Source organism: Eumetopias jubatus, unplaced genomic scaffold (assembly GCF_037043125.1).
Source record: "Eumetopias jubatus isolate StellerSeaLion01/CBP00866 unplaced genomic scaffold, mEumJub1_p1.0 scaffold_9, whole genome shotgun sequence".
In the NCBI taxonomy this organism is placed as follows: domain Eukaryota; kingdom Metazoa; phylum Chordata; class Mammalia; order Carnivora; family Otariidae; genus Eumetopias; species Eumetopias jubatus.
Window position 1 is genome coordinate 15952431 of NW_028274815.1, and position 7296 is coordinate 15959726.

At 51.4% G+C, this 7296-nt stretch overlaps 1 pseudogene; it reads left to right on the plus strand.

The window, feature by feature from the left end:
• Positions 1-6034: 6034 nt before the first annotated feature.
• Positions 6035-7296, plus strand: LOC114205826 (small ribosomal subunit protein eS1 pseudogene; annotated as a pseudogene).

Here is a 7296-nt window from a genome sequence, read left to right on the forward strand (position 1 = left end):
CCTGCCTCATTGACACCCCCACCCCACATCCACCTTGAACTTGGGCCAGGGAAATGGACTTGACCATCCAGCCTGGCTTCAGTGACAGGGGGCAATGTGCCTGCTAGCCAGATGGTCAGGCTCTGAGATGGGGACTTTGGACAGCATGTCATTTGAGACCCCTGCCAACCCCGAGACCCTGCCTTTTTCCTCTTCGCCGAGGAGCACCCAAAGGTCCTGGCCGTGGTCCTGGCTGGCTCTCTGCCAGCTCGTCACAGCAGTGGCCACACACTACAGCCATCCACCATAGGCTGTAAATCATTGCACGAACGACAACCGATTCCAAGTATGCTAAGACATTTAACCAAGCACACGGGCCCCCGCTGCCCCGAGGGTGAAGTGCTATCTCCAGGATCTTGCCCCCCTTCCAGAAACAAAGGAGCGATCCCTAGCAGAGGCCCTCCAAGCTTGCTGCCTTAGCATTTGTTTTATAAAAATGAGATGAAGGACCAGAGCCAAATCATCTGTTTTCCTCCGAGCAAGGAACAAACATGGGGACAAGGCGAGGTACCCACCACAGCCTAGAGTTCATTAGTGGGAGAGGGATCCACCCAGGAAACAGCGCTCCCCCTGCCTGCCCCCACTTTCTCGTGAGTCTGCCCACCTGTGAGGCACTACCTGTGAGCCCAGGGGTCCCACTGCTCACCTTGAGGGTTTGCCAGGGCTGCCCGCATGACCACCACCACCACGCCAGCCCCCCAGGGTCACTATTTAACTCAGTTCTGGGAGGTCACAGCCTGCGGTCTGGCTCTGCAGAGTACCCTCGGCACAGCCCTTGCTTCCTGCACACATGATCTGACGCCTGACATGCGGGCCTGTTGTTGCTGGGGCCCTTCCTGGCCAGGCCCCGAAGCCGTCTCTGAGGAGAGTGGTAAGAACGTCTCCCTGGGGCCCAGTTCTGGAGCTTGTCTCGCTTCCAGAGGATGCTGTCATGGACTGAGCCCTCAACTGGGCCCCCACTCTGCTTCCTGGCCCACGTAACTGTCTCAGGAGGGCAATGTTTCTCACTATAAAAATGGGTGGTCCATCTTGTTAACCCAGCTGAACGTCATGGGTTGGTTAGTGGTAAGGGCCAAGGTCTTGGCCTGGGCAGTAAAGAGCCCTGGCCACAGAAGTCCCGCGGCGGGGAGGGGGAGCTGCGACCCCTGCTAGGCCAGAAGGGCTTTAAGATGCCTTCTTCTTCCCATTGAGGACCTTAGGCCCCCAGGTCATCATCAAGAGCATTGAAAAGGAAGAACACAGTTTAAGTGCAAGCATTGGTTTACATAAACGAGATTCTTAAAGGGGCCCTAAGAAGACAGGATTTGCATGTAATCACTAACTCTGGAAGTGCTTTAAAAACGGAAAGGCCCTCAGTAGTGGGTCTAAACAGACTGGCAGAAGAACTCAGAGAAGGGGGAGTAGCTCTGAGGAGCGTGAGAAAGGCTTCAGCCAGGAAGTAGCAATCCAGAGCTTTCTTGAAAGGGGAAGGGGTCTCTACCCCCAAGGAGCTCAAGGCCTAGCCCGCCCTGCCGGTGGTGTGGATCCTGGCCATGACCCAAGGCAGCTGCAGCCACGCTGTCGGGAGGGAGAGGAGAGGAGCGGCTTGCTCCCTGGCTCCTGAAACCTCCTCCCATGGGGGTGGGCGGGGCCCTACTAGCAGGGTCTTCCTTCTACCCTTCCACCTCCTGACCTCACGCAGTGCCCCCCCACCCCCAGCACCTCGCAGCCACTTCCCTGGGCAGTGGGGTTGCAGAACCCAGATGCATAGCTGCGTCACCTCTTCTCTTCCCTCACTCTCCCGGGGGGGAGCCCATTTGCAGCATGTGCTTCACTGGTCCCCTCCCCACTATGCATCTCACCTGAGACCACAGTACGGCAGGGCCAGGCCGTGCCGGCAGGTGACGCATCCTGGTTCTAAGGCTCTGTTGTTGGAAGAGCATTCGTGCTCTCGCTAAGCTAAATTCTCCAACTTAGTCCTTCTTCCAAAGAAGCCCAACATCCCCTTTAAATGTGCCTGTCTGGTTCAAACCCCAGTGCTGTTTACTGGGCCCCTCAAGACACCGGGGATGCTGGGCTGGGCAGATTGGCAGGTAGGCAACCCACTCCCACACCTTCCCCCTCCCCAAGCCCGCTCAGGCAGCTTGTTCGAGGACCCCATGAAACTTGTATCCTTTTTTTTTTAAGATTTTATTTATTTATTTGACAGAGAGAGACACAGCGAGAGAGGGAACACAAGCAGGGGGAGTGGCAGAGGGAGAAGCAGGCTTCCCGCGGAGCAGGGAGCCAGATGTGGGGCTCGATCCCAGGACCCTGGGACCATGACCTGAGCCGAAGGCGGACGCTTAATGACTGAGCCACGCAGGCACCCCGCTTGTATCCTTTTTTTAAAATTAATTAATTTATTTTTATTTAAATTCCATTTAATTAACGTATAGTGTATTATCAGTTTCAGAGGTAGAGTTCAGTGATTCATCCATTGCCTATAACACTCAGCGCTCATTCCATCACGTGCCCTGCTTCATGCCCATCACCCAGTGGCCCCATCCCCCTCACCCCCTTCCCCCTCCAGCAACCTCTGTTTGTGAAACTTGTATTCTTAAAGTTTTGCCTTGAGCTGAATCTGAGTAAGTTTTGACCCTTGCACCCAAATTTGTCCCAAGGTGGAAACAGCAGGTGTTGGTTTGCCCAATGACTGAGTCGCTTCTCTTCCTGTTTGTCAACCTCTTAGTCTGGGCTAAGGTAGAACAGGCAGACAGCACTCTCCTGTGGGGGACCAGCATGCCCAGCAAAATGCAGTGGGATGGGGGCGGCATGCGGCCTGGGGCTGGGGACTCTGGGCCGCCTGCCCCGGCTCCGGCACCAGTCAGCTGAGCAAAGAAGGCCTGACCCAGGCCCTGTGGGAGCCAGGGGGGCTCCCGTCAAGATGGCCAGTCCCCTAGGAGGCAAAAAGAGGGAGGAGCTAGTGTTGCCCCAGACTGAGGGGGCTCCAAGGATGCTGGACTTCCAGGCTCAAAACCAAGGAAGTCCTGGGCAAACCAAGACAAGCTGGTCACCCCAGAGGCAGCTTAGGGACAAGGAAAAGAAGAATCTGGAACTTTCTCCGAACTTTGTCTCCAGCCTAATTAAAGGCTAATTGAAAACTAAGTTAAGTCAGGACTCTTCCTTTCTGGTAAAATAGAAATTCTGTCAATGTGGAAGGGATATCATGAGACCTACGTGAGAACACATGGAAGATGACGGGCATTTGTCTTACTGGAAGTTTCCCTAACTAGTCCTTGACCCTCATCCCAGTAGACCTCCTCCTCTTGTACCTCTAGTTTCATGTGAATTTATGGATCCCCTTCCCGCGCTCACAGGTAAAATTATCCCCCGCATTTACACAGGTGGAAACACCACTGGGTCTACGTTCCCCCTTGTCCTCTACCCTCCCAAAGTTCTTTATGCCAGCTTCCTTTCCTGCAGCCCCACAAACTGCCTGTGCCTTGGGGTGCCCTCTCTACCCAGGGGTGCGACCTGGGTGCCTGGGCACCTAACGCTTCTCTGCGTCAGGTTCCCGGACCCTCGCACAGTTCAGCACAGGGCTGGGGCTGTGGGGTTCCCATTCTGGAGGATGGTCCCAGGCAAAGAATGGGGTCTGGAGGCAGCTCAAGATTTGGCATCAAGATGAGAGAAAACAAGTGTAAACCAAGATGCTTCACTAACTAGAAGCCACTGTTATTCTTAAACTGAGGGTTCAGAAGGACTCACGTCCTGTTGTTAACCATCTGCACAAACTTTGCATGTGTTTGTCTATCTATAAAATAAAGGGGTACTGGGAGGGGGCAGGGGAAGGAAAAGGCAACATGCAGAGGATTTTTAGGACATATGTCCTCAGGCATTGGTCCAAATGCCCAGAATGTGCACTATGAAGAGTGAACCCTAAGGTAAGCTATGAACTTTGGGTGACGAGGATGTATGTGTCCATTGGGTTCATCCTTGGTTAAAGAAAAAAAGAAAAGGCACCATCTGGGGAGTGATGTCAGTCATGAGGGAAGCTATGCATACATGGGGGGTAGAAGGTGTATGTTCATCTCTGTACCTTCCTCTGAATTTCGTCGTAAACCTAGAACTCTACAAAATAAAGTCTTTTAAATAAGCAAAAGATACATAAAAATCAAGGAGATGATTTCTCAAGTTCCCTCCAGCACAAGTGTCATATGACTCTGACTAAAATTATATGCCCATTAAGCAATTCAAAAGGAATTATGTCTAGAAATGTGAGCGCTAGCAGACCAAGGAGGAAGAGCACTTGAGGCGAGGGCAGGCTGCTCCCCAGCCCGGGGCGGCTGGCTGTGGTGTAAGTGATGGGGCTGGAGCATGGCAGTGTTTTAGGAGAGCCCGTGAGCAGGAAGCCTGAGGAGGCTATACATTAGTCATGTCTGAAAACCCTTCTCACGGATACTGTAAGCCAGCAGGGCTAGCCACGGCTACTCGCCCAGACGAAGGACATATTGATCCAGAAAAAAGGAACAGTGAGCCAGCATTGCTTGATTTGCTCAACAGCAGTGACTTTTTCCAGGGAGGAAATCCCACATAAAACTATTGCAGACAGAATCCTGGATCAAGGCAGGCCCCGGTGTGATAACTCAGTATTAACCATCATGCCAAATTCCATGGTACCGATGTGATCTCCAGTTTGAGAGAGGAAACATACCGCCCACCCTCCCAGAGAAACTCAAGTCCTTGAGAGGTCAGGAGAGCCAAGGGAAGTCTCCGGGCATCTGTCCTTCCCTCCTCTCCCCTCTTCCACTGCACGAATAGAACGGATGGGGCAGAGACAGTGATCAGACACCCATGGCCGTCAGGCACCTGGGCTTACACCTGGGCCAAGCGCCAGAGAGACACATACAAAAGTGGTTCCGGTCCTCAGGGTCCCCAGTTCGGGGTGGGGGGTGACAAACGCCCAGGAAATGGAAGAGCATAATCAGATGCTGAGCCGAATGATATAGACAAGTGGTTCTCAAGCCTCAGTGTGCACCAGCATCTTCTGGGGGGCCGGTGAAACACACTCTGAGAACACACTCTGAGATACAGACCCGGTTGATGCCAACACTCCTGGTCTGCGGACCACCTTCAGTGGCAAAGGTGCTCTGTCTAGATCGTAATGACACCCTGGAGAATAAGGTTTATAACAGGACTCTGGGCTGGTATCAGCAGGGAAGGGTTCATGGTAGTTGTTGAAGCTTTGAGAATGGGCAGGACTTGAGTAAATGAGGGAAAGAGGGTGTTGTGGGAGAGAACACTGGAAGCAGAGAAAGGAGGGTGGGGGAGGAGGTTAACAAGGGTAGAGAAGACACTGGCCATTGTCACACCCTGGCAATCAGTGACAGATGCGGGCATGGGCTCCCCGGCCGCAGGCGCCTCACTCCATTCGCCTGCTTCCTCTCCACCCCATTCAAAAGGCCGCTCCAGTTCCGATAAGTCTACCAGCAGCCGGTCTTCATAATGCAAATGATGATTGTTTCTCGAGCCCCACTGGCAGCTCCCAATCCTGCCGCTCAGCCAACTTGGATGGTGTCTCACCTGGCTTGTTGTAATGGCTTGTTGCCTGGCAGCCTCAAAGGACTCCCACTTGTCTTCTTGGTCTCAAGCCAGAAGAGCCTCTGTCCTCCAAGAGTTGAGTGTCTTGAAGGCACACAGGGTGGTTGTGAACTTCTCAGCGGACAGCCAGGACAAACCAGCATGTTTTGTAGGGTCCTTGGTCATGAGCCCCTCTCCTGATTGAGTAAGGAGAAAGGGAAATAAGGCCCCTTCCTTCACTCCCCTTCCTTGGAAATCTTTAGTTGATAGGCTCGTTCTCACCAGATGTTTGCTCCTCCTTGCACAGAGTGGCATTTGTGGGTGCAAGCACACCAAGGCATACGTGTAAGATGCCTGTCATTTGGAAACTGAACTAATATTTATGAGATGCTGGCTCAGTTTCCCAGGGCCACCATAACAAAGCACCACAAACTGGGGAGCGATAACAACAGAAATGCATTCGCTCCCAGTTCTGGAGACTCGAAGTCTGACCTCGAGGTGACAATGGAGCCATGCTCCCTCTGGAGACTCTACAAGAGGATCTTTCCTTGCCCTTCTCCAGCTTCTGGTGGCCCCAGGTGGCCCTTGGCTTATGGCTGCTTCCATATCCACATGGCCTTCTCCCCTGTGTCTGAGTCCAAATTCCCTTCTTAGAAGGACATCAGTCATACTTGATTAAGGGCCCATCCCACCCCAATATGACCTCACCTTTATTAGTTAACATCACAAAAGCCCCCTTCCCCAACAGCGGCCCATTCGGAGGTACTGATGTTTAAGACTTCCAACATATCTTTTTGGGGGACACAATTCAACCCGTAACAGGTACCTGTTATAAAGCCCTATTAAAACATAAAGTCCTTGCTGAATCAACCTTGTCTTTTAGAGGACTTTCTTCCTCCAAACTAAAACAGTGAGCTATTTAAAATAACAACTACACCTTTTGGCTCCCTGAGCAGCGCCACAGCAGTCGGCAAGAACAAGCACCTTACGAAAGGCAGCAAAAAGGGAGCCAAGAAGAAAGTGGTCGATCCATTTTCTAAGAAAGATTGGTATGATGTGAAAGCACCAGCTATGTTCAATATAAGAAATATTGGAAAAACATTAGTCACAAGAACTCAGGGAACCAAAATCGCATCTGATGGCCTCAAGGGTTGGGTTTTTGAAGTGAGCCTTGCTGATTTGCAGAATGATGAAGTTGCATTTAGAAAATTCAAGCTAATTACTGAGGATGTTCAGGGCAAAAACTGCCTGACTAATTTCCATGGCATGGATCTTACCCATGACAAAATGTGCTCCATGGTCAAAAAATGGCAGACCATGACCGAAGCTCATGTTGATGTCAAGACTACCGATGGTTATTTGCTTCGTCTATTTTGTGTTGGTTTTACTAAAAAACGCAATAATCAGATTCGGAAGACCTCTTATGCTCAGCACCAACAGGTCCATCAAATTCAGAAAAAGATGATGGAAATCATGACCTGAGAGGTGCAAATAAATGACTTGAAAGAAGTGGTCAATAAATTGATTCCAGACAGCATCGGAAAAGATATAGAAAAGGCTTATCAGTCTATTTATCCACTTCATGATGTCTTCGTTAGAAAAGTAAAAATGCTGAAGAAGCCCAAGTTTGAATTGGGAAAGCTCATGGAGCTTCATGGTGAAGGTAGTAGTTCTGGAAAAGCTACTGGGGATGAGACCGGTGCTAAAGTTGAATGA